At 47.7% G+C, this 27,675-nt stretch overlaps 1 pseudogene; it reads left to right on the top strand.

Annotated features, from left to right (window-relative positions):
• LOC149984076 (uncharacterized) overlaps positions 1 to 27,343 on the top strand; it is a 48,408-nt pseudogene extending 21,065 nt beyond the window's left edge.
• The last annotated feature ends 332 nt before the right edge of the window (positions 27,344 to 27,675 follow it).

Below are 27,675 nucleotides of genomic sequence, written 5' to 3'. Positions count from 1 at the left end.
AAAAACCAAGCCATGAGGTTGAAGGAATTGTCCGTAGAGCTCCGAGACAGGATGGATGCCACTCCTCAGTAAAAGGCACATGACAGCCTGCTTGGAATTTACCAAATGGTAACCAAAGGACTCTCAGACCATGAGAAACAGGATTCTCTGGTCTGGTGTAATCAAGATTGAACTCTTTGGTCTGAATGCCAAGCGTCACGTCATGAGGAAACCTGGCACCATCCCTACGGTGAAGCATGGTGGTGGCAAAACATCAGTTTTTCAGCGGCAGGCACTGGAAGACTAGTCAGGATTGTGGGAAAGATGAACGTACAGAGAGATCCTTGATGAAAACTTGCTCCAGAGCGCTCAGGACCTCAGACTGGGGCGACGGTTCACCTTCCAACAGGACAACGACCCTAAGCACACAGCCAAGACAACGCAGGAGTGGCTTCAGGGACAAGTCTCTGAATGTCCTTGTGTGGCCCAGCCAGAGCCCAGACTTGAACCAGATCTAACATCTCTGGGGAGACTTGAAAATATTTGTCTAGCAACGCTCCCCATCCAATTTGACACAGTTTGTGAGGATCTGCAGAGAAGAATGGAAGAAACTCCCCAAATACAGGTGTGCCAAGCTTGCACTGTCATACTGTCATCTACCGAGTCAACATCGTCAAGGTCCTTCTCTTGTCCAGATGTCTTTATGGTACCTCACTTTCCTTCCTTACAATGCAAATATACAACTTCAAAGGGGAAATGCAGATTTCAATGGAACTTTCTTGACTGAATCAAGTCAGTCTTGATATCAACCTCTGGAATCAAAGTTTGTCAGATGTTTTCAGAAATCAAAAGTATGTCTCGATGGGTTTATGCTCGATACCTTCTGTTGTGTAGATCCAGCTACATGCCACATTCCCAAATTTATGTAAAAGATGAAACCAGATGTGTTGTGCTTCTCCTTGGAGTTTAGGTATATATGAAGCTGGATCCACACAACCGCTTAAAACGGTTCTGATCCTATCAGACCTACTAGAGTGCCTAGGGCCTAGCATGTACATTCTAGGGTTGGAATTATAATTCAGCATTTATATAGTGGGGAGAGAGAGCTTTCCAATTACATATCATGGGAGGATGACATGAGAGAGCTTGGGTCAGGTCCAGGCTAGAACATTTTATTGGTCTCTGCCTCTAGAACTAATGGCATTATCACAACTGGAGAGTTTCTCACAAGCTTCTGCGTTCATATGTTAGCCACACCTTGTCTAACCACAGCAACACCAAAATGTGTGTCTGTGTGTGCAAGTATATGCTTCTCTGTATCTGATTCCCACCAAACACTCACTGCAGGTAACGGCGTATCAATTATATACACTGCTCAAAAAAATAAAGGGAACACTAAAATAACACATCCTAGATATGAATGAATGAAATATTCTTATTAAATACTTTTTTCTTTACATAGTTGAATGTGCTGACAACAAAATCACACAAAAATTATCAATGGAACCCATAGAGGTTTGGATTTGGAGTCACACTCAAAATTAAAGTGGAAAACCACACTACAGACTAATCCAACTTTGATGTAATGTCAACAAGTAAAAATGAGGCTCAGTAGTGTGTGTGGCCTCCACGTGCCTGTATGACCTCCCTACAACGCCTGGGCATGCTCCTGATGAGGTGGTGGATGGTCTCCTGAGGGATCTCCTCCCAGACCTGGACTTAAGCATCCGCCAACTCCTGGACAGTCTGTGGTGCAACGTGGTGTTGGTGGATGGAGCGAGACATGATGTCCCAGATGTGCTCAATTGGATTCAGGTCTGGGGAACGGGCGGGCCAGTCCATAGCATCAATGCCTTCCTCTTGCAGGAACTGCTGACACACTCCAGCCACATGAGGTCTAGCATTATCTTGCATTAGGAGGAACCCAGGGCCAACCACACCAGCATATGGTCTCATCTCGGTACCTAATGGCAGTCAGGCTACCTCTGGCGAGCACATGGAGGGCTGTGCGGCCCCCCAAAGAAATGCCACCCCACACCATGACTGACCCACCGCCAAACCGGTCATGCTGGAGGATGTTGCAGGCAGCACGTGCTCAGTCTGTCACATGTGCTCAGTGTAAACCTGCTTTCATCTGTGAAGAGCACAGGGTGCCAGTGGCGAATTTGCCAATCTTGGTGTTCTTTGGCAAATGCCAAACGTCCTGCACGGTGTTGGGCTGTAAGCACAACCCCCACCTGTGGACGTCGGGCCCTCATACCACCCTCATGGAGTCTGTTTCTGACTGTTTGAGCAGACACATGCACATTTGTGGCCTGCTAGAGGTCATTTTGCAGGGCTCTGGCAGTGCTCCTCCTGCTCCTCCTTGCACAAAGGTGGAGGTAGCGGTCCTGCTGCTGGGTTGTTGCCCTCCTATGGCCTCCTCCACGTCTCCTGATGTACTGGCCTGTCTCCTGGTAGCGCCTCCATGCTCTGGACACTACGCTGACAGACACAGCAAACCTTCTTGCCACATCTCGCATTGATGTGCCATCCTGGATGAGCTGCACTACCTGAGCCACTTGTGTGGGTTGTAGACTCCGTCTCATGCTACCACTAGAGTGAAAGCACCGCCAGCATTCAAAAGTGACCAAAACATCAGCCAGGAAGCATAGGAACTGAGAAGTGGTCTGTGGTCCCTACCTGCAGAACCACTCCTTTACCTGTTGTCTATTCCATTTGCACAACAGCATGTGAAATTTATTGTCAATCAGTGTTGCTTCCTAAGTGGACAGTTTGATTTCACAGAAGTGTGATTGACTTGGAGTTACATTGTGTTGTTTAAGTGTTCCCTCTATTTTTTTGAGCAGTGTATATTCACAAAGCTGTTTTTTCTGAGCCAGAGGGTCTGGCAGGCAGCTCCTAGACTCTCTCCTCTTTATGATTTCTAAAATCTATAAACTAATATATAATCATATTCTATTGGTAATTAAAAAAGTGGTTTGTTGTTGGCTCAGGGGGGTGTATCCTAGGGCATTGAGTGTGTGTGTGTGTGTGCGTGTGCGTGCATTTGTGCATGTGTGGGTTCACAGAGGTGTGTATGATAGTGTGTATACTACCATAAACTACTTGCTTTCCTTTTCTTTGCCTCCCTTTCGATCTCTCTAATCTCTTCATATTGTATCCCTCTCTCTTCTCACCCTTTCCTTCTATTTCCCCTGGTTAGATGGGTTACATATGGAGCTTCAAGGAGGAAGAACGGATGACAAGAGAGGGAGAAGAAAGATGATGAGAGCCAATGATGAGTCAGGAAATCTGAGAATTTTGGCAGAGATGTGTAAATAAGTGATGAAATAGTCCAGGAGGAAGAATAGGAGAGAGTGGGAAATAGGAAGAGAGAGAGCGAGAGAAAGAGGGGAGTGGACAGAGACAGAACCCTAGTGGTCGATGTCCGCACCCACGAGGTCATCTAATTAGCATAACACAACATTTCATTAATTTAAGGTTGACATATCTGTTTTTTTGTATTGGATGTGTCTTAATCCAGCACATCCGCCTATGTATAGTAACACTTCTGCAACTGCGGTGAAAGTGAAATGTCGGTATAGGGACAAAGTTGAGTCGCAATTCAACGGTACAGACACAAGACGTATGTGGCAGGGTCTACAGGCAATTACGGACTACAAAAAGAAAACCACCCACATCACGGAGGCCGATGTATTACTTCCAGCCAAACTAAACACCTTCTTTTCCCACTTTGAGTATAACACAGTGCCACCGACGCAGCCCGCTAACAAGGACTGTGGGCCCCCCTTATCCTTTTCCATGGCCGAAGTGAGTAAGACATTTAAACGTGTTAACCCTCGCAAGGCTGCTGGCCCAGACGGCATCCCTAGCCGCGTCCTCAGAGCATGCGCAGACAAGCTGCCTGGTGTGTTTACGGACATATTCAATCGCTCCCTATCCCAGTCTGTTGTCCACACATGCTTCAAGATGGCCACCATTGTTCCTGTACCCAAGAAGGCAAAGATAACTGAACTAAATGACTATCACCCTGTAGTACTCACTTCTGTCATTCTATCATTCATATTACCTCCACCTTATATGCCACCCTAGACTCATTTCAGCTTCGATACCACCCCAACAGGTCCACAGACGATGCAATTGCCATCACACTGCACACTGCCCTATCACATCTGGACAAGAGGAAAACCTATGTAAGAATGCTGTTCATTGACTACAGCTCAGGCATTCAACACCATAGTACCCTCCACCATAGTACCCTCCACCCTCTCATCATTAAGCTGGAGGCCCTGGGTCTCAACCCCGCCCGGTGCATATGGACTTTCTGACAGGCCGTCCCCAGGTGGTGACAGTGGAAAACAACATCTCCACTTCGCTGACCCTCAACAAAGGGGCCCCACAAGGGTGCGTGCTCAGCCCCCTCCTGTACTCCCTGTTCACCCATCACTTCGTGGCCATGCACGCCTTAAAATCAGTCATCAAGTTTGCAGGTGACACAGTAGTGGGCTTGAGTGTGGTGTCAGGAAAACAACCTCTCACCCAACGTCAACAAAACATAGGAGATGATCGTGGACTTCAGGAAACAGAGGGAGCACCCCCTATCCACATCAAAGGCACAGTAGTGGAGAAGGTGGAAAGTTCCTTGGCGAACACGTCACAGACAAACTGAAATGGTCCAGTGTGGTAAAGAAGGAGCACAATTAATATTTTAGGTAAAAATCATTATTTAAAACCATGTCAACGCCTTGACTATGTTTCCTATTCATATTGCAACTTATTTAATGTATGTTTTCATGGAAAACAAGGACATTTCTAAGTGACCCCAAACTTTTGAATGATAGTGTATATACTGTATACTGTATACTTCACTATCTATTCTATACTATGTATTGCATCTTAGCCGCTCTGTCACTGCTCATCCATATATTTTATACTTATATATTCTCATCCCATTCCTTTACTAGATTGTGTGTATTATATTTTGTTGTGGAATTTGTTAGATATTAGGTTTAGTTGTGTAATTGTTAGATATTACCTGTTAGATACTGCTGCACTGTCAGATCTAGAAGCATGAGCATTTCACTACACTCACAATAACATCTGCGAACCGTGTGTATGTGACCAATAACATTTTATCTGAATGGTGACAGAGCTGGAGCGATGTTTGTCAGACATTGCGAAAATCGGTCTTCTCACAAAATTGTCAGTAGTGTCTGAACGATTTGGCGTACAAACTATTATGACCCCTGTATGGAAAAATTTGACTCTCAAGAAAACAATGGTAGGACTCGTCAGTTGAAAACATTTATGGAAATACTGCATATGTGTAGACTGTTTAGTGACAAAAAGAACGCGTTAAATACATGTGACCTTTTTATGTCTATCATATATAGGACAGACACTTCCTTTAGCTTTTTTTGGGGGGACTGTCTGTTTTTCCATGTAGTGAAACTGTTATTCAATGCATATGTATGGGCTAATAGCAGTTACTTTTTGAATATATTTTTTTGATACTTAAAGGGGTCTTAACATTCAAAATCAAATAGCAAAATGATCCTTGATATGACGTTCTTAAAGCAATTGCACATAGCTTAGTAATACAGAAGGATAGCTGAAGTCGGCAGCTGAAGTCTACGGCCCTTAGTCGGTGATTGGTCAAAAGTAGGGATTCTTCAAATAAGTGTTGTCATTCAATGAGCGACTAATCGCTTTCATGCACATTTTTTCTCTTGAGAAATACTGAACCAAACATCTTAGATGTAAAATCGCTGGACTAAGATCTCTCTGGCAAAAACGTCAAAATGAATGATTTATAGGGTCATCTTAGATTAATTTGGACTATTTTGGCTACAGTGCCTCACAAGAGAGAAACAGTACTATTGCTGCTTTTTTCTCATTTTTCAAATGAAGGCTTTAACCCCCTTATGTCCTTCCAGAGTTAGGGCCCAAGGAACATTGGGGTGGTAGGCTTGGCTGCCACGGCAGATTTCCTCCTCTTAAGAGGTGAAACAAGGATCGGACCAATGTGCAGCGTGGTAGGTGTCCATGTTTTAATAGGGAAAACTGAACATGAACAGAAATACAAAATAACAAAGTGAACTGGCAACAAAACAGTCCCGTGACGCACAGACACAGGAAACAATCACCCACAAAATACCCAAAGAACATGGCTGCCTAAATATGGTTCCCAATCAGAGACAACGATAAACACCTGCCTCTAATTGAGAACCAATCTAGGCAACCATAGACTTACATAAACACCTAGACTAGAAAAACACACCATAAACATACAAAACCCCTAGACCAGGCAAAAAAACATAAATCCCCCATGTCACACCCTGACCTAACCAAAATAATAAAGAAAACAAAGATAACTAAGGCCAGGGCGTGACAGTACCCCCCCCCCCCAAAGGTGCGGACTCCCGGCCGCACACCTAAATCCATAGGGGAGGGTCTGGGTGGGCCCCACTCCACCATCGTCTTAGTCCGTTTTTGTGGCCTCCTAGGAACGGCGACCCTACTAAAGGGACCCACTGGACTAAACAAACGACCTCCGGACTAAGGGGTAGCTCAGGACTGAGGGGCAGCTCAGGACTGAGGGGCAGCTCAGCACTGAGGGGCAGCTCAGGACTGAGAAGTAGCTCAGGCTGGTTGACGGCTCTGGTGGCTCCTGGCTGACTGACGGCTCTGGCGGATCCTTGCAGACTGGCGACTCTGGCGCCTCCTTGCAGACTGGCGACTCTGGCGCCTCCTTGCAGACTGGCGACTCTGGCGCCTCCTTGCAGACTGGCGACTCTGGCGCCTCCTTGCAGACTGGCGACTCTTGGCGCCTCCTTGCAGACTGGCGACTCTGGCGCCTCCTTGCAGACTGGCGACTCTGGCGCCTCCTTGCAGACTGGCGACTCTGGCGCCTCCTTGCAGACTGGCGACTCTGGCGCCTCCTTGCAGACTGGCGACTCTGGCGCCTCCTTGCAGACTGGCGACTCCTTGCAGACTGGCGACTCCTTGCAGACTGGCGACTCTGGCGCCTCCTTGCAGACTGGCGACTCTGGCGCCTCCTTGCAGACTGGCGACTCTGGCGCCTCCTTGCAGACTGGCGACTCTGGCGCCTCCTTGCAGACTGGCGACTCTGGCGCCTCCTTGCAGACTGGCGACTCTGGCGCCTCCTTGCAGACTGGCGACTCTGGCGCCTCCTTGCAGACTGGCGACTCTGGCGCCTCCTTGCAGACTGGCGACTCTGGCGCCTCCTTGCAGACTGGCGCCTCCTTGCAGACTGGCGCCTCCTTGCAGACTGGCGACTCTGGCGGCTCCTTGCAGACTGGCGACTCTGGCGGCTCCTTGCAGACTGGCGACTCTGGCGGCTCCTTGCAGACTGGCGACTCTGGCGGCTCCTTGCAGACTGGCGACTCTGGCGCCTCCTTGCAGACTGGCGACTCTGGCGCCTCCTTGCAGACTGGCGACTCTGGCGCCTCCTTGCAGACTGGCGACTCTGGCGCCTCCTTGCAGACTGGCGACTCTGGCGCCTCCTTGCAGACTGGCGACTCTGGCGCCTCCTTGCAGACTGGCGCCTCCTTGCAGACTGGCGCCTCCTTGCAGACTGGCGCCTCCTTGCAGACTGGCGACTCTGGCGCCTCCTTGCAGACTGGCGACTCTGGCGCCTCCTTGCAGACTGGCGACTCTGGCGCCTCCTTGCAGACTGGCGACTCTGGCGCCTCCTTGCAGACTGGCGACTCTGGCGCCTCCTTGCAGACTGGCGACTCTGGCGCCTCCTTGCAGACTGGCGACTCTGGCGCCTCCTTGCAGACTGGCGACTCCTTGCAGACTGGCGACTCCTTGCAGACTGGCGACTCTGGCGCCTCCTTGCAGACTGGCGACTCTGGCGCCTCCTTGCAGACTGGCGACTCTGGCGCCTCCTTGCAGACTGGCGACTCTGGCGCCTCCTTGCAGACTGGCGACTCTGGCGCCTCCTTGCAGACTGGCGACTCTGGCGCCTCCTTGCAGACTGGCGACTCTGGCGCCTCCTTGCAGACTGGCGCCCCTGGCGCCTCCTTGCAGACTGGCGCCTCCTTGCAGACTGGCGCCTCCTTGCAGACTGGCGCCTCCTTGCAGACTGGCGACTCTGGCGCCTCCTTGCAGACTGGCGACTCTGGCGCCTCCTTGCAGACTGGCGACTCTGGCGCCTCCTTGCAGACTGGCGACTCTGGCGCCTCCTTGCAGACTGGCGACTCTGGCGCCTCCTTGCAGACTGGCGACTCTGGCGCCTCCTTGCAGACTGGCGACTCTGGTGCCTCCTTGCAGACTGGCGACTCTGGCGCCTCCTTGCAGACTGGCGACTCTGGCGCCTCCTTGCAGACTGGCGCCTCCTTGCAGACTGGCGACTCTGGCGCCTCCTTGCAGACTGGCGACTCTGGCGCCTCCTTGCAGACTGGCGACTCTGGCGCCTCCTTGCAGACTGGCGACTCTGGCGCCTCCTTGCAGACTGGCGACTCTGGCGCCTCCTTGCAGACTGGCGACTCTGGCGCCTCCTTGCAGACTGGCGACTCTGGCGCCTCCTTGCAGACTGGCGACTCTGGCGCCTCCTTGCAGACTGGCGACTCTGGCGCCTCCTTGCAGACTGGCGACTCTGGCGCCTCCTTGCAGACTGGCGACTCTGGCGCCTCCTTGCAGACTGGCGACTCTGGCGCCTCCTTGCAGACTGGCGACTCTGGCGCCTCCTTGCAGACTGGCGACTCTGGCGCCTCCTTGCAGACTGGCGACTCTGGCGCCTCCTTGCAGACTGGCGACTCTGGCGGCTCCTTGCAGACTGGCGACTCTGGCGGCTCCTTGCAGACTGGCGACTCTGGCGGCTCCTTGCAGACTGGCGACTCTGGCGGCTCCTTGCAGACTGGCGACTCTGGCGGCTCCTTGCAGACTGGCGACTCTGGCGGCTCCTTGCAGACTGGCGACTCTGGCGCCTCCTTGCAGACTGGCGACTCTGGCGCCTCCTTGCAGACTGGCGACTCTGGCGCCTCCTTGCAGACTGGCGACTCTGGCGCCTCCTTGCAGACTGGCGACTCTGGCGCCTCCTTGCAGACTGGCGACTCTGGCGCCTCCTTGCAGACTGGCGACTCTGGCGCCTCCTTGCAGACTGGCGACTCTGGCGCCTCCTTGCAGACTGGCGACTCTGGCGCCTCCTTGCAGACTGGCGACTCTGGCGCCTCCTTGCAGACTGGCGACTCTGGCGCCTCCTTGCAGACTGGCGACTCTGGCGCCTCCTTGCAGACTGGCGACTCTGGCGCCTCCTTGCAGACTGGCGACTCTGGCGCCTCCTTGCAGACTGGCGACTCTGGCGCCTCCTTGCAGACTGGCGACTCTGGCGCCTCCTTGCAGACTGGCGACTCTGGCGCCTCCTTGCAGACTGGCGACTCTGGCGCCTCCTTGCAGACTGGCGACTCTGGCGCCTCCTTGCAGACTGGCGACTCTGGCGCCTCCTTGCAGACTGGCGACTCTGGCGGCTCCTTGCAGACTGGCGACTCTGGCGGCTCCTTGCAGACTGGCGACTCTGGCGGCTCCTTGCAGACTGGCGACTCTGGCGGCTCCTTGCAGACTGGCGACTCTGGCGGCTCCTTGCAGACTGGCGACTCTGGAGGCTCCTTGCAGACTGGCAGCTCTGGACAGGCGGGAGACTCTAGCAGCTCTGGACAGGCGGGAGACTCTAGCAGCTCTGGACAGGCGGGAGACTCTAGCAGCTCTGGACAGGCGGGAGACTCTAGCAGCTCTGGACAGGCGGGAGACTCTAGCAGCTCTGGACAGGCGGGAGACTCTAGCAGCTCTGGACAGGCGGGAGACTCTAGCAGCTCTGGACAGGCGGGAGACTCTAGCAGCTCTGGACAGGCGGGAGACTCTAGCAGCTCTGGACAGGCGGGAGACTCTAGCAGCTCTGGACAGGCGGGAGCACCTGTAGACAAAGGACAGAGAGACAGCCTGGTGCGGGGGGCTGCCACCGGAGGGCTGGTGCGTGGAGGTGGCACTGGATAGACCGGACCGTGCAGGTGCACTGGAGCTCTTGAGCACAGAGCCTGTCAAACCTTACCTGGCTCGATGACCACTCTAGCCTGGTCGTTACGAGGAGCTAGAATGTACCGCACCGGGCTATGCACCCGCACTGGAGACACCGTGGGCTCCACAGCATAACACGGTGCCTGCTTGGTCCCTCTCGCTCTCCGGTAAGCACAGGAAGTTAGCACAGGTCTCCTACCTGGCTTAGCCACACTCCCTGTGTTCCTCCCCCAATACATTTTTGGGGCTGCCTCTTGGGCTTCCTTGCCAGTTGCGTTCCCTCGTATCATTGGCTCCTCTTTCCGGCTGCCTCTGCTCTCCTCGCTGCCTCCACCTGTAACCCCTGGTAGGCGATCCCTACCAGCCAGGATCTCCTCCCATGTGTAGCAACCCTTGCCATCCAAAACATCATCCCATGTCCAGGAGTCCTGACATTGCTGCTGCTGCTGCCTCTCCTGTTGCCGCTGCTTCTCCTGCTGCACTTTGGGTCGGCGATATTCCCCTGGCTTAGCCCAGGGTCCTCTCCCCTCTAGGATTTCCTCCCACGTCCAGGAGTCTTGTGTTGCCGCTGTTGCTGCTGCCCGTTACCACGCCGCTTGGTCCTTGGTTGGTGGGTGATTCTGTCCACGGCAGATTTCCTCCTCTTCCTCTGAAGAGGTGAAACAAGGATCGGACCAATACGCAGCGTGGTAGGTGTCCATGTTTTAATAGGGAAAACTGAAAATGAACACAAATACAAAATAACAAAGTGAACTGGCAACGAAACAGTCCCGTGACACACAAACACAGACACAGGAAACAATCACCCACAAAATAGCCAAAGAACATGGCTGCCTAAATATGGTTCCCAATCAGAGACAACGATAAACACCTGCCTCTAATTGAGAACCAATCTAGGCAACCATAGACTTACATAAACACCTAGACTAGAAAACACGCCATAAACATACAAAACCCAACCCATACAAAACCCCTAGACCAGACAAAACACATAAATCCTCCATGTCACACCCTGACCTAACCAAAATATTAAAGAAAACAAAGATAACGAAGGCCAGGGCGTGACATCAGCCCTAAACTATGTGCTCTCTGTCACCTGGGGCTGCATAGAAAATGGCCCAGGAACACAAGGAAGACACAATGGACAATTATTTAAGGGCCAGTGCGGCCTTCCCTCCTCAGAATGGCCAAAATGTATCTCTTTTCAACAGTAACCAGAGAATTAATTACAAAAATGTGTGTTACAATAACACTATCGCATCTATGTCTGGTATCCATCTAAAACTTGAGAACTTTGATGCCATCTGTATGGATGCATGATCTCTGTGGTTACTTGTAGTTGTTCAGAGTGAACTCTTCCTCTCAGGAATGCCGTCTTATCTCTATTGCACCCAGCACACCCCCTCAGGTCCTCATCACAGGTCATAAATATGACCCCCTTCCTAGAGGATGTTGGCTGATTCCATCCGATTATTTTAGTTGTATTACCTTTGGTTTGGTCTGTGGATTGGTCAACAAGTCAGATCTGGAATAAATGGAATGAAGGTCTGTTGTGCTCTCTCTTATCCTGTATCCTGCCCATGGAGTAAGGTTATATGAAATGCCTTGGGCCTGAGTAGGTCTGATTAGTTCATGCTTTGTCTTGTAAGTTAACCTTAAGATCTGTATGTCTAGATTGTGAATACTACGTTAATGTCAGTGTTTCCTTGTAATTTGTGCATTATGCCTTGTATGTGATTTCAATTATTTGACAAAGTTATAAAATCATACTTGCATTTTGCGTTCGCTTCTCATTACCATTTCCTGATCTTAGTCAGCTAAACGCATAATAATTGATTGCACCTGGTTTTACTATAATATTAAATGGAGTTAAATATTATGTAGCACTACGGTGGGCTCTGTCCGGACATCATAAGCCTCAGCAAGTTACACCCTGTCTGGGGCAGGCCCGCTCCGTGTTTCCCCTCTGCCCTCCAAGGCCTAGGTTGGTCCCTAACCATGCCCACCCTTCCCTCCCTCGCACTGGTCTGGGCCATTCTCCTTTACAGTTCCACCGCCCCACCCCTGTACCCACTTCCTGCATACGGCTTTATCAGCGCGTCTCACATCCTCTTTCCTGACGAGCTTCCAGATTGTCACTATGTGTGTGTGTGTGTGCATGCGTCGGCGCAGCTCCCCGAAATAGACTAGAGAGTGTATCCGATCTTTCTTTGTGCATTCTATCCTTTCCCCATGTTTTTAATCTTGCTGTCTAATTGTTCATCACGGAGCGGCCGGCATTTCCTGTCTATGTTTCCGTGGTGATGAGTACATAGCCCATAAAAACTCAGGAAACTGAGCAGACAGCCTCTGATTGTTCCAGAGGTGTTTGGACCGTGAGTCCCCCACTAACACATCCGCTCTTTGCCTTTTAGCTGCATACACAGACATACAGACAAATTAACACACACACACACACACACACACACGCTCACACTCACACAGAGGATGCGTTGCTTCCTGAGCATTGGCCTCAATGAGTCAGAACTTTTCGCTGTTGTTCTATTATGGTTGTCCCTCCCTTCGACACCTTAAAACATAAACGCGCGTGTGTGTGTATATGTGTGTACTTGGTTGTTGTGATGTTGACTCTACACAATCTGCTTGTGGATGTCATTGGATGTCTAGTGACCATAGAGTCAGAACCTCAGTTTAACATTTACATTATGTTTCTTATGTGGGACGGCATTCTTTGCAAGGCATTGTCCCCCATCACCGCCCGGGGGAATTGGGGTGTCCTTAGGTCAGAATGAAGAGTGCCCTCTACTACCCTTCAAACACTTTTATAATCAACCTGGGGTGTGTTCAGCAGGGCACACCATAGCAAAACGTTTTGCAAAACAAAAATGTATTTCTTATTGGACACGTTCTGGTTGTACCTTCCTGCTTCACTCTGTTTCAAAACATCTTCTCCACCTACTGAACATAACCCAGGTTTTCCCAGGAAGTCTCCCGTCAAAGTACTGACCAAGGCCATCTCTGCTTAGCTTAGCATCAGAGCCAGCAGAGGAATGCAGGGTGGAATGGCTGATGCTGTTTTTCAAGGAACAGAGAGGGAGACATGATGAGTTGTGTTTGTCATCAATTGCAGAGGTGCCCCCATGCACTTACTACAAATTCCTACAGTAGTTTTGCTAAGTTTGCCATATTGTTAGTCTTTTTTGTATGGTCATTAGCAGAGTATACATGATCCTAATTTTTGCATCAAGACACTGACAATTTGAGCCCTCTCCTGTACTCCATGTTCACCCACGACTGCGTGGCCACGCACGCCTCCAACTCAATCATCAAGTTTGCGGACGACACAACAGTGGTAGGCTTGATTACCAACAACGGCGAGACGGCCTACAGGGAGGAGGTGAGGGCCCTCGGAGTGTGGTGTCAGGAAAATAACCTCACACTCAACGTCAACAAAACTAAGGAGATGATTGTGGACTTCAGGAAACAGCAGAGGGAACACCCCCCTATCCACATCGATGGAACAGTAGTGGAGAGGGTAGTAAGTTTTAAGTTCCTCGGCATACACATCACAGACAAACTGAATTGGTCCACTCACGCAGACAGCATCGTGAAGAAGGCGCAGCAGCGCCACAGGAGGCTGAAGAAATTCGGCTTGTCACCTAAAGCACTCACAAACTCACAAACTCTAGGAGTGCAAAGTTTCAGACTGATAACTTCAGGAATGGGTGAGCTACATGACATTTAGCATGAAGTCACCCAGGTGTCCCACACAAGTTGCCCAAAATGTACCCAAGTGGCCGAATTGGTGAAATGACCTATAACTATATACAACAGTGCAAATAACTATATACAACATATCAAAAAGCAATTCTAACACTCAACATTTTTTATTAAAATATTATATTTTATATTTTTAATATTAGAAAAACAATATTTACCCTTTGGAAGTGCTGCCTGTGCCATGTCCCATATCAGTCTCTTTCTGATGTAAAGCAGAGGCAAACTGAACAAGTGGTGCAGGTGATGGGAGACTTCATGCGACACAGAACACAACGACGCCTCCATGCTGTGCCCTTTTGGCCCTGAGGCACAGTCATGCCTGCAGTAATGAACTGTGGCATATGAACACCACTGGAGGAGGGAGTAGAGGGGGCAGAGGTAGAGCGGGCAGCTTGGCTCTGGGGGCTCCCAGTCGGAGTCGCTATCACTGTGAAAAAAATAAAACTTTTATCATCACATAAAATAAACAGATATGTATTGTATAGAGCAGAGGGAACAGTCACTAAGGTGAAGTGCTGTTCCATTCAACTCCGGCCATTGTTGTGGGCCTGCCCTCCCCCCAACAGCACCCAATGGCTATTTCATATGGAAATGGGGAGGAGTAGCAGGCGCAGTGGCCGTGTGTGTGTTTATTGTTCTACTCCATTCTATTTGAATAAATCATGGAAAATAAATATATATGACATGGAATATACACATATATATATACATACACACACACACACACACAGACCCAAACAAAGCAATAAACACACACACACACCCAAGCAAACCAACAAACAACACACACACAGGTTATGGGTCGTACACACACACACACACACACACACACACACACACACACACACACACACACACACACACACACACACACACACACACACACACACACACACACACACACACACACACACGCACACTATAGCCAATGTGTACTTTACACATTTAATTGCAAATTGCAAAAAAAAAATATAATAACAATATACGTATATTTATATTTCATAAAACGTCATTAGCACTTACCAGTCCAGAAGTACCTCCTGTCCTTGCAGAAACAGCTCAATGTTTGAATCATAACTGTGTTCACTCAAAGATTCCTCAAACAAAAAATCTGTCTCACTTTCCCGATCAATCTCTTCTATAATGTTACGACGTTGTATTTTTAGTTAGTCACTCTGAAATTTCCCCTGATGTTGATCCCTGTACGACTTTGTGTGACTGAAGCCTTTAGTAAGAGGTCTAATGCTTTAATATATAATCATTTCCGCCCTTCAAATTCATGTTTATTGTTTAATTTGGTTATTTAACAGTTCTTGTGCTGATGTTGCTTCCAGAGGCAGTTTAAAAGTCAGTAGTGAGTGTTGCAACCGAGGACAGACGATTATTTACCTGCTAATCGCTTCAGCACTTGGCGGTCCTGTTCTGTGAGTTTGTGTGGCCTACCACATTGCGGCTGAGCCGTTGTTGCTCTTAGAAGTATGCACGTCACAATAACAACACAGTTGACCGGGGCAGCTGTAGCAGGGAAGAAATTTAACTGACTTGTTGGAAAGGTGGCATCCTATGACGATGCCACGAGTGTTGCATTGTGCCCCTAGCTCGCCGTAATTCATTTCTCACTTAATATAAATAATTTGTTAGCATTTACTTGTACTTTTACTCAAGTATGGCAGTTGAGTACTTTTCCACCACTGTACATAGGTACAGTTTAAACCAGATACTTTTATTCAAGTGTTATTTTACTGGGTGACTTTCACTTATAGTTGTAATTTTCTGTTCAGGTATCTTTACTTTTACAATTGCGCACACACAGACACACACACACACACACACACACACACACACACACACACACACACACACACACACACACACATACATATAAACTCATAACTCCCTCAGCGCTTACAACATGAACACTTTTGATAAATTAAGACAGTGTGTGTGTGCCCTCAGGACTTACATTTGATCGTTAATTTCTTTGTATGATCGTATTGTGTGTGTTCCTATTCTCCTTCCCATGTTCCCAGCGGACTTCCCAGTGATCAGCATTCTACACACACCAGACACACCAATACCCTACCCCTGCAACTTGGTTTTTTTCCGCTGAATCATGAGGGTAGGGGGAGTGGCATGCATGTTTTGGGGAGGGGCACCCATCCTCTAACACACACCCTGTTTAAACACACACGCCCCCTCCACCCGTTCCCTCACTGCTGTTCCTCGGTACATTTCAAATGATGCTCTCTCTCCCTCTTTTGTTCTCTGTCTTTCCCTCTCTCTCCCAACCGTGCTAATTGATTTTATCCTACACAACATCGAAGCCAATCTCCTCGTCTCTATTCCATCTAAGACTCCCTCCTTGAGTTATATTTTGAAAGCACTTATTAACAGAGGAGAGAGAGAGGCAATTTAATTCAACATAAGTAAACGTTCTATCGCATGTATTCATAATAATTTTAGGGCCTTTTAATTCCCCAGTAGAATATTTTCTCTTATACTACCATGGCGACGCCTCTATGTGTGTGGGGTATTCCATTACGTCATGAGCCTGTTTGAGTGGCTAATTGGCATACTTGTTAGGATCGTTTTTTCATTACTGGCGGTGAACTCCGTCAGGGTTACGAAGCAGGTTAGAGACACTTTGTTCTATGTTAATGAGTCTGGTTGATCAGAAATTAGAGCGCGCAGGGAGAAGGTCTTGGCAACGAAATTAAAACCTTTCATGGATTGAGTCTGAGATGAGAGCCTGCGGCTAGGCATCTCACACAAATTCACACGCACCACACACACACACACACACACACACACACACACACACACACACACACACAGCTTTGTCATTCAAAAATCATGGTTAGCGCTATTATTGGCCACATTTCTGCTCCTGAACTTATTTCAGCTTGCCATAACAAAGGGGATGAATACTTATTGACAAGACATTTAGGCTTTTAATGTTGTATTACTAAACATTTTGAGGGCACTGTAAATACTTTATATTTCATTCCTGGATTGAGTATAGTTTAATCTAATAGATAGCAGGATCCTCGTCAGCATTGGCACAAACAACAAACAAAAACATTTGGGGCTGAGGGGAACAGAGAGGTTTTTCTTCAAACAAACGGAAACCCAACAAACTAACAACAAACACCAGTTCCCATGTCACTTCCTTCAAGCGGCTTGTTTAAACAACTCCCCCGTTTACTTAAAGTGTCTCGTGGTTTTCTGGAAGAGGATGGCCTGAGGAAAAGGGGGGGGGGGGGGGATAGGAGGATAGAGAAGTGGAGTTCACTTTTGGGTTAATTTGACCTTATTTTGTCCGTGGTTGTGTTGAATCACTGCATGGACACACACACAATTGGAAACACTGGTAGCACTTAAGTAAAGCTAAATAAACAATTTGGGCCCAAATTATTCACAGATGCAGGAGGACCACCGTCAATCACGACAGGCTCTGCAGTGGTGGCGGTGGCAGGCACCCCTTCCGGAAGGAGCACTAATGGCGCAATCCGCAGTGTAGTGTGAGGATGCTTATGTAATCTCTTCAGCTGTCGGGGGGAGGGTTGGTGGTTGGTTATGCCTGTTCAGCTGTTCAGAACTTGTACAATATCAGTCAAGGAAAAGTGGATGAGGGGGAGGGGTTCCTTCTGTTTTGTTCAGGGTACGGCTGTTCATAGCTCTCACATTCCATGTTGCCTTTTGAGTAGAGTTTGGGGGGGGGGGGCTGCTGCTACAAGACGTCTGTTGTCAGTTACATTGTCTGGATAACTGGATATTTTGTCAAAGTGGACAGGTTAGGGGGGAAACTTGGGTGGTTTTCGAACAGTCTTGTGCAACAAAACATTAAAAAGAACATTTTTAAGAGGAACAAAAGTTGGCTCTTCTCTTACCAACAATGATATCATCAATAATTCAGTCAATGTAGTAAATCAAACACTTACATTTTTATAATAAGTCAATGTAGCAAATCAAACACTTACATTTTTATAATAAGTCAATGTAGCAAATCAAACTCTTACATTTTTATAATAAGTCAATGTAGCAAATCAAACTCTTACATTTTTATAATAAGTCAATGTAGCAAATCAAACACTTACATTTTTATAATAAGTCAATGTAGTAAATCAAACTCTTACATTTTTATAATAAGTCAATGTAGCAAATCAAACCTTACCTTTTTTTATTAAACAATAAACTATATTAAACCAACAATGATGTCATAAATCATTCATATTTCCCAGTACACTAGCATTTTACTATTTCCTTTTGCAATACATCTTTCAAATCAAACGTATTTGTCAAATGCGCCGAATACAAAAATGCTTTACTTACAAGCCCTTTAACCAAAAATAAATAAATAATTGTAACACAAACCAAAAATGACATAACAATAAAAGAGGCTATGTACAGGGGGTACCGGTGCCAAGTCAATGTGCGGGTGTACAGGTTAGTTGAGGTCATTTGTAAAGTGACTATGCATAGATAATAAACAGTGACTAGCAGCAGTATACAAACAAAAGGGTAGGGGTGTACATGGAAATAGACCGGGTGGCCAGGTATAGAAATCACACACAGTTGCCAAAGCTCAAAAGAGCAAAATGAGGTCATCAGAAAATGACTAGGTAGGATACTCAAGTGAGAGGGTGGTGGTCTTCCCTTCCTCGAAGAACTCTGCAGATCAACAAGCGTCTTTGTTTTGGCAATGATCTTAGTTTTGCGGACGAGACCACCACTGACATGACCACCGCTTACAGCTGCCGCTGAGATACCAGGGGAGACAGAAGTACAAACATTGATTGCTAGTTGCCTAGCAGAGGTGAAGGGCAGACTTCCCTGTACTAATCGCTGATTGCCAAGGAGAGGAGAATCCACTCCCCTCCAATACAGCCATTGACTACCAATTGCCCTGCCCCTTGATCCAGGTTGATGTGTCAACAATCATCTGCAAGTTATGAGCAGTCAGCAGTTTACACACCAAGTAGGCTACTGGGAAGACAGGCAACACTTCAAGTAGATGGTCCTAGCAAGCAAAAAGACAGTACTAGACAACGGATGAAGACAAAAATTATACATATCACTCCTGGAGAAATTAGGAGTCCTCTAGCTATAGAATGAAGCACACTGAGATGAAGCCTGAGAAGCTGGTTATACACACTCAGAAAATTGAAGAAACCACAGAAATTGCCAATACAGCCACTGCAGGTTGAGAACTTCAATTATTTTGGTGTCTACATCAACAACAAACTAGAATGGTCCAAACACACCATGACAGTCATGAAGAGGGCACAACAAAGCCTATTCCCCCTCAGGAGACTGAAAAGATTTGGCATGGGTCCTCAGATTCTCAAAAGGTTCTTCAGCTGCAACATCGAGAGCATCTTGACTGGTTGCATCACTGCCTGGTACTGCAAATGCTCGGCCTCTGACTGCAAGGCACTACAGTACATCACTGGGGCAAAGCTGCCTGCCATCTAGGACCTCAGAGGAAGGCCCTGAAAATTGTCAAAGACCCCAGCCACCCGAGTCATAGACTATTCTCTCTACTACCGCATGGCAAGTGGTCCCGGAGAGCCAAGTCTAGGACAAAAAGGCTTCTCAACAGTTTTTACCCCCAAGCCATAAGACTCCTGAACAGGTAATCAAATGACTACCCAGAGTATTTGCATTGTGTTCCCCCCCAACCCCCACCCCCGAACCCTCTTTTTAAGCTGCTGCTACTCTCTGTTTATCATATATGCATAGTCACTTTAACCATATCTACATGTGCATACTACTTCAATAAGCCTGACTAAATACTTATCCATACCTACAGTGGTTCCTCCTTTAACAGTTGCGTCATGCTGCAGCACACCTTGCAGGCTGCTGCAGCATTCTGTGGCACGTTATCTATTTGTCAGCCATTTTTTTTGTTAATGCAAGTTAGTGCTAGTTTGACCATCTTAGAGAAGCCTTTGATTGTCTTCCATATTGTCATTACCAGAGAATTTCTTTTTTTTTGGTAATAACAGTATATAAACCTCAGGGTTTCCGTTAGGATGGAATGGAAAATATGGCACTGTACAATGTGGGGGTCGGGAGTAGGTATAAGACGATTGGAGAATTCTAAATTGTTTGCCTTCATTAGACAACTTTCTTCCAATACTTTCTTCCCACGAGGTGAAATCTTGCATGGAGCCCCAGACCGAGTGAGATTGACCGTCATCTTGAACTTCTTCCATTTTCTAATAATTGCGCTAACAGTTGTTGCCTTCTCACCAAGCTGCTTGCCTATTGTCCTGTAGCCCATCCCAGCCTTGTGCAGGTCTACAATTTTACCCCTGATGTCCTTACACAGCTCTCTGGTCTTGGCCATTGTGGAGAGGTTGGAGTCTGTTTGATTGAGTGTGTGGACAGGTGTTTTTTATACAGGTAACGAGTTCAAACAGGTGCAGTTAATACAGGTAATGAGTGGAGAACAGGAGGGATTCTTAAAGAAAAACTAACAGGTATGTGAGAGCCGGAATTCTTACTGGTTGGTAGGTGATCAAATACTTATGTCATGCAATAAAATGCAAATTAATTACTTAAAAATCATACAATGTCATTTTCTGTCTCTCACAGTTGAAGTCTACCTATGATAAAAATGACAGACATGCTTTGTAAGTAGGAAAACCTGCAAAATCGTCAGTGTATCAAATACTTGTTCTCCCCACTGTAGATACATACCTACCGTAGAATGATAAATCATGCAATTATTATTCCCAAGCTAACCAAAAACATTTACCTATGAACGCCTGTTCTCGATATTTTCAGTTGAATTAATCAAACTTTCTTTCATGGCAACTCATAAGCAGGCCATGTCCTATTTGTTTCATAGTCAAGATATAATCATATTTCATGAGTGTAACGGTTAGCTTTTTTTTACAGAAGCATGAAAGAACAATATATCTGTCAGGGAATGCTATTCTGATATGTCAGATGAAGAGTTAGACCAGAAAGTCAGGGCCATTAAGGCAAGGATGCCCCATGCAGGCTTTACATTGGTCAAAGGAAGTCTCCAAGCAATGGGCCATCGTGTACAAAGTCAAAGAGTTCAGGAGTCTTTGCAGCGTTTAGATCGAGGCAGGTATCATTTCCAGAATGATCCAGCTTTGTTGCATTGCTCAGCAAAAATACTCTGTTCCTGCTCCCCTGTCTCTCGTCCACATTGATACAAATCATTAATTGTTAAGGTACTAAGATGTATAATGTCTCTATCAAATCTAAGAAGTTATTTTAACTTTTTTATTCTTACTTATTTGTAGACACATTTTCAACGATGTATGAAATGGGAGTTTTTCTTCGTCAACTGGTAATACATAAAACAATGAAGCAGGTTAATAGGTTAAACATCTAACTTTTAATTCCAATGCTTTTTCTCAAGATTCAACATTGTCATCTTTGGCGGTATAGATGGATTTTCAAGGAAGGTAAGTATATTATTTTCTATACGTATTGCATATTTCCCTTTACCTAATGAACAAGCACAATACCAGTCTGGTGTTAAGCGTAGGCTACCTCTTGTATAGATGTTCTATCTAGACACTGCGGCCAATAACAAAGCAGCAAATACTTTTGGATACTTTATGGATGGGGTCGGCAGAAATGGATGGCCTTCAAGGTAAATATTGATATAGTAGAATGAAAAAAAGGATTACTTGTACTTTACATATTCATCCTAACCACAAATGTATTGTAACATCTTGTGAGGAGTTACTTTCTGTATTAAAACCCTTGACATCCTCCTCATCAAACCTCGTAAGATTGCTTTCTGTGCTGTACTGACGTATCCTGGAAATGACATCTGCTGCTTTAGATTGAACGGTCATATCTCAGTTATTGTTTTCATACCTACAAAAAAATAAGCTATTGTCTTTACATTAGAGAGCGAGCTGATCAAGGGGTAGAAAATGTAGATATTTCCAGATGTTCACTGTCCGAAGAACAGGCCGTGGAAGCTTTATTGCTGCTTAAAGTGTCCATAACCAGAGGTAATTAAACTGTTCTGTTCTTTTTCTCTCTTCCTCTCTTGTTGTGCATGGAACCTGTCTCACATGCATGAATTAAAAAACCCTTAAGATGTCAGCTGCTAATTTTCAGATTTACACCACATACATTTCCACTGGACTATCTGTTGCTGCCACGTCATGATTTCCCTGGGGGTTAGCCTTGCAATAACCAAGTGGTGAGACACATAGGCCTCTATATTTAAATGTTTCAGGTACACTCAGATAGGTGTCCGCGTCACATACAGTCAGTAACCACTCACAGAGGCACACACAACTTGCATTTCTATAACTTCGGACCCACCTCAGTGTGCACTATTCATGGAGGACCACAGGACCACCGAGTTTAGGTTCCTCCCGCTCACAAAACATTATATTTCTCTCTGTTAGAGTGGAACGCTTATGGAGAGATGTTTGGAGTGCTGTGACATGTCAGTACTACAACTTGCTGCACAGTTTGGAGGAAGATGGCTACGTTGACCTGTCGAAATTCTATTTTGTCGAATTCTATTTTCTACTTTTAAACTCGGACAAAACAGAGGCTTGTTTTAGGTCCCAAGAAACAAAGAGATCTTCTGTTGATTCTGACAATTGATCTTGATGGTTGTACAGTCGTCTCAAATAAAACTGTGAAGGACCTCGGCGTTACTCTGGACCCTGATCTCTATTTTGACAAACATATCAAGACTGTTTCAAGGACAGCTTTTTTCCATCTACGTAACATTGCAAAAATCAGAAACTTTCTGTCCAAAAATGATGCAGAAAAATTAATCCATGCTTTTGTTACTTCTAGGTTAGACTACGGCAATGCTCTACTTTCCGGCTTCCCGGATAAAGCACTAAATTAACTTCAGTTAGTGCTAAATACGGCTGCTAGAATCCTGACTAGAACCCCAACAAATTATCATATTACTCCAGTGCTAGGCTTACTCCACTCTGGCTTCCTGTTAAGGCAAGGGCTGATTTCAAGGTTTTACTGCTAACCTACAAAGCGTTACACGGGCTTGCTTCTACCTATCTTTCCGATTTGGTCCTGCCGTACATACCTACATGTACCCTACGGCCACAAGACGCAGGCCTCCTAATTGTCCCTAGAATTTCTAAGCAAAGAGCTGGAGGCAGGGCTTTCTCCTATAGTAATCCATTTTTATGGAATTGTCTGCCTACCCATGTGAGAGACGCAGACTCGGTCTCAACCTTTAAGTCTACTGAGGACTCATCTCTTCAGTAGTTCCTGATTGAGTGTAGTCTGGCCCAGGAGTGTGAAGGTGAACGGAAAGGCTCTGGAGCAACGAACCACCCTTGCTGTCTCTGCCTGGGCGGTTCCCCTCTCTCCACTGAGATTCTCTGCCTCCTTTTACAGGGGCTGAGACAGGGGCTGGCTTACTGGTGCTCTTTCATGCCGTCCCCTAGGAGGGGTGCGTCACTTGAGTGGGTTGAGTCACTGACGTGATCTTCCTGTCTGGGTTGGCGCCCCCCCTTAGGTTGTGCCGTGGAGGAGATCTTTGTGGGCTATACTCGGCCTTGTCTCAGGATGGTAAGTTGGTGGTTGAAGATATCCCTCTAGTGGTGTGGGGCCTGTGCTTTGGCAAAGTGGGTGGGGTTATATCCTTCCTGTTTGGCCCTGTCCGGGGGTGTCATCGAATGGGGCCACAGTGTCTCCTGACCCCTCCTGTCTCAGCCTCCAGTATTTATGCTGCAGTAGTTTATGTGTCGGGGGGCTAGGGTCAGTCTGTCTGTAATATCGGGAGTATTTGTCCTGTCTTATCTGATGTCCTGTGTGAATTTAGGTATTCTCTCTCTCTCTCTCTCAAGACCTGAGCCCTAGGACCATGCCTCAGGACTTTCTGGCCTGATCACTCCTTGCTGTCCCCAGTCCACCTGGCCATGCTGCTGCTCCAGTTTCAACTGTTCTGCCTGAGGCTATGGAACCCTGACCTGTTCACCGGACGTGCTACCTGTCCCAGACCTGCTGTTTTCAACTCTCTAGATGCAGCAGGAGCGGTAGAGATACTCTGAATGATCGGCTATTTCAAGTTTTCATAACAATCGGTTATCGGTATTTTTGTTTCTATAAAATCAATACACATCTATATATTTTTAAACCTGCATATTTAGTTAATATTGCCTGCTAACATTAATTTCTTATAACTAGGGAAATTGTGTCATTTCTCTTGCGTTCCGTGCAAGCAGTCAGGGTATATGCAGCAGTTTGGGACGCCTGGCTCACTGCGAATTGTGTGAAGTCCATTTATTCCTAACAAAGGCTGTAATTAATTTGCCAGAATTGTACATAATTATGACATAACATTGAATGTGTAATGACGTTCGTCTGTACGAGAGGCGGACCAAAGCGCAGCGTGGTTGTTTTGATTCATGTTTTTAATAAATAACTTCACATGAACAAACTAACAAAAACAAGAAATGTGAAAACGCAAAACAGTCCTATCCTGTGACAACAAACACAGTGACAGGAACAATCACCCACAAACACACAGTGACACCCAGGCTACCTAAGTATGATTCTCAATCAGAGACAACTAATGACACCTGCCTCTGATTGAGAACCATACTAGGCCGAAACATAGAAATACCCAAATCATAGAAAAACAAACATAGACTGCCCACCCAACTCACGCCCTGACCATACTAACTACATACAAAACAAAGGAAATAGAGGTCAGAACGTGACAGTACCCCCCCCCCCCAAAGGTGCGGACTCCGGCCGCAAAACCTTGACCTATAGGGGAGGGTCTGGGTGGGCGTCTGTCCGCGGTGGCGGCTCTGGCGCGGGACGCGGACCCCACTTCACCATTGTCTTAGTCCGCCTTATTGTCCGCCTCCGTGGCTTTCTCACCATGGCCACCCTTCTCAATGACCCCACTGGACAGAGGGGCTGCTTGGGACAGAGGGGCAGCTCGGGACAGAGGTGAAGCAGCTGCTCGGGACAGAGGGACAACTGCTCGGGACAGAGGGGCGGCAGCAGCTTGGGACAGAGGGGCGATAGCAGCTCGGGACAGAGGGACGGCAGCAGCTCGGGACAGAGGGGCGGCAGCAGCTCGGGACAGAGGGGCGGCAGCTGCTCGGGACAGAGGGGCGGCAGCTGCTCGGGACAGAGGGGCAGCAGCTGCTCGGGACAGAGGGGCGGCAGCAGCTGGGGACAGAGGGGCGATAGCAGCTCGGGACAGAGGGGCAGCTGCTCGGGCGGCCCCTGACTGACTGGCGGCACTGGCGGCCCCTGGCTTACTGGCGGCCCCTGGCTGACTGGCGGCACTGGCGGCCCCTGGCTTACTGGCGGCCCCTGGCTGACTGGCGGTACTGGTGGCCCCTGGCTGACTGGCGGCACTGGCGGCCCCTGGCTGACTGGCGGCACTGGCGGCCCCTGGCTTACTGGCGGCCCCTGGCTGACTGGCGGCACTGGCGGCCCCTGGCTTACTGGCGGCCCCTGGCTGACTGGCGGCACTGGCGGCCCCTGGCTGACTGGCGGCACTGGCGGCCCCTGGCTGACTGGCGGCACTGGCGGCCCCTGGCTTACTGGCGGCCCCTGGCTCACTGGCAGCACTGGCGGCCCCTGGCTCACTGGCGGCACTGGCGGCCCCTGGCTGACTGGCGGCCCCTGGCTGACTGGCGGCATTGGCGGCCCCTGGCTGACTGGCGGCACTGGCGGCGCTGGGCAGACGGGCGGCACTGGCGGCGCTGGGCAGATGGGCGGCACTGGCGGCGCTGGAGAGGAGGAAGGCTCTGGAAGCGCCGGACTGAGTAGCTCTTGTAGCGCCGAACAGGCGGGAGACTCCGGCAGCGCTGGACAGGAGGAAGGCTCTGGTAGCGCCGGAGAGGCGGGAGACTCCGGCAGCGCTGGAGAGGAGGGAGCCCCTGTAAGGATGGGCCGGAGAGACAGCCTGGTACGGGGGGCTGCCACCGGAGGGCTGGTGCGTGGAGGTGGTGACGGATAGACCGGGCCGTGCAGGCGCACTGGAGCTCTTGAGCACCGAGCCTGCCCAACCTTACCTTACATTTAGACTTAGGGATGCCACCCGTTAGATAAAATATGAAACGATTCCGTATTTCACTGAAAGAATAAACGTTTTGTTTTCAAAATGATAGTTTCCGTATTCGTATTTCTGTGTGTTGTTATGTTATACTTAAGTCTATGATTTGATATTTGATAGAGCAGTCTGACTGAGCAATAGTAGGCAGCAGCAGGCTCATAAGCATTCATTCAAGCAGCACTTTCATGCGTTTGCCAGCAGCCCTTCCTAATTCTTCAAGCATTGCGCTGTTTATGACTTCAAGCCTATCAACTCCCGAGATTAGGCTGGTGTAACCGATGTGAAATGGCTAGCTAGTTAGCGGGGTGCACGTTAATAGTGTTTCAAATGTCACTCGCTCTGGGACTTGGAGTGGTTGTTCCCCTTGCTCTGCATGGGTAATGCTGCTTCGAGGGTGGCTGTTGTCGTTGTGTTCCTGGTTCGAGCCCAGGTAGGAGCGAGGAGAGGGACGGAAGCTCTACTATTACACTGGCAATACTGAAGTGCCTATAAGAATAGTCAAAGTTATATGAAATACAAATGGTTTTGAGAGAAATAGTCCTATAATTCCTATAATAACTACAACCTAAAACCTCTTACCTGGGAATATTGAAGACTCATGTTAAAAGGACCCACCAGCTTTCATATGTTCTCATGTTCTGTGCAAGGAACTTAAACGTTAGCTTTTTTACATGGCACATATTGCACTTTTACTTTCTTCTTCAAAACACTTTGTTTTTGCATTATTTAATCCAAAATTAACATGTTTCATTATTTATTTGAGGCTAAATTAATATTGTTGATGTATTATATTAAGTTAAAATAATTGTTCATTCAGTATTGTTGTAATTGTCATTATTACAAATAAATAAATAAAAAATTGTCAGATTAATCGGTATTGGCTTTTTTTTGGTCCTCCAATAATCGGTATCGGTATCTGCGTTGAAAAATCATAATCGGTCAACCTCTAATTTGAACATCTTGGCCATGTTCTGTTATAATCTCCAACCGGCACAGCCAGAAGAGGACTGGCCACACCTCATAGCCTGATTCCTCTCTAGGTTTCGCCCTAGGTTCTGGCCTTTCTAGGGAGTTTTTCCTAGCCACTGTGCTTCTACACCTGCATTGCTTGCTGTTTGGGGTTTTAGGCTTGGTTTCTGTACAGCACTTTGAGATATCAGCTGATGTAAGAAGGGCTATATAAATACATTTGATTTATCCACCTCTTCTGTGTGGGATATGTTTTCCTACCTCGTCTGCGGGCAGATCTGCAGCATTTCACACAGAGTTGGAACAATCACCCTTTAAGTACAGAGGCGAACATGACACCTCACCAGCTGTGGCATATCGGAATGCTCCAAACACCCGTGTCTGAACCAGACTATGCAGAGGTATGTGTCTGTGATATGTGAATGGCTTGACAGATCTTCCTTTAAATGTATCGTCACTAATACAGACTTGTTTCTTTTGAGCATTCCAGATGCAGCAGTTGGAGGACCTGCTTTATCAGGAGGCTAATCTGGAAACACTGACAATGGGGTCATTGTTCCTGACATCCCATGCCCCCTGTCTACTGAGAATCTTGCTGTGCTGCAACGTCAAGTGAACCCTACCACTGACTCCTCATCTTATTATTAAAGAGATGCTTTACATTGAAACACAGATATAGATGTAGTAGTCCCAGAGTTAATGATCCAAGGTCAGTTTTGCATTTCACCTCCTGATGATTATGATGACTGACCGTGTTAGAATAAAAAAAACAAAGCTTAATCACGCTCTCTCTCTACCCATCTGTCTCTCGTCTGCAGGTATGTTTTGATGTG

The sequence above is a fragment of the Oncorhynchus mykiss genome, chromosome 4, assembly GCF_057628025.1.
Source record: "Oncorhynchus mykiss isolate SJ-2025 chromosome 4, ASM5762802v1, whole genome shotgun sequence".
NCBI classification, from domain to species: Eukaryota; Metazoa; Chordata; class Actinopteri; order Salmoniformes; family Salmonidae; genus Oncorhynchus; species Oncorhynchus mykiss.
This window is presented reverse-complemented; position numbering and strand designations above follow the sequence as displayed.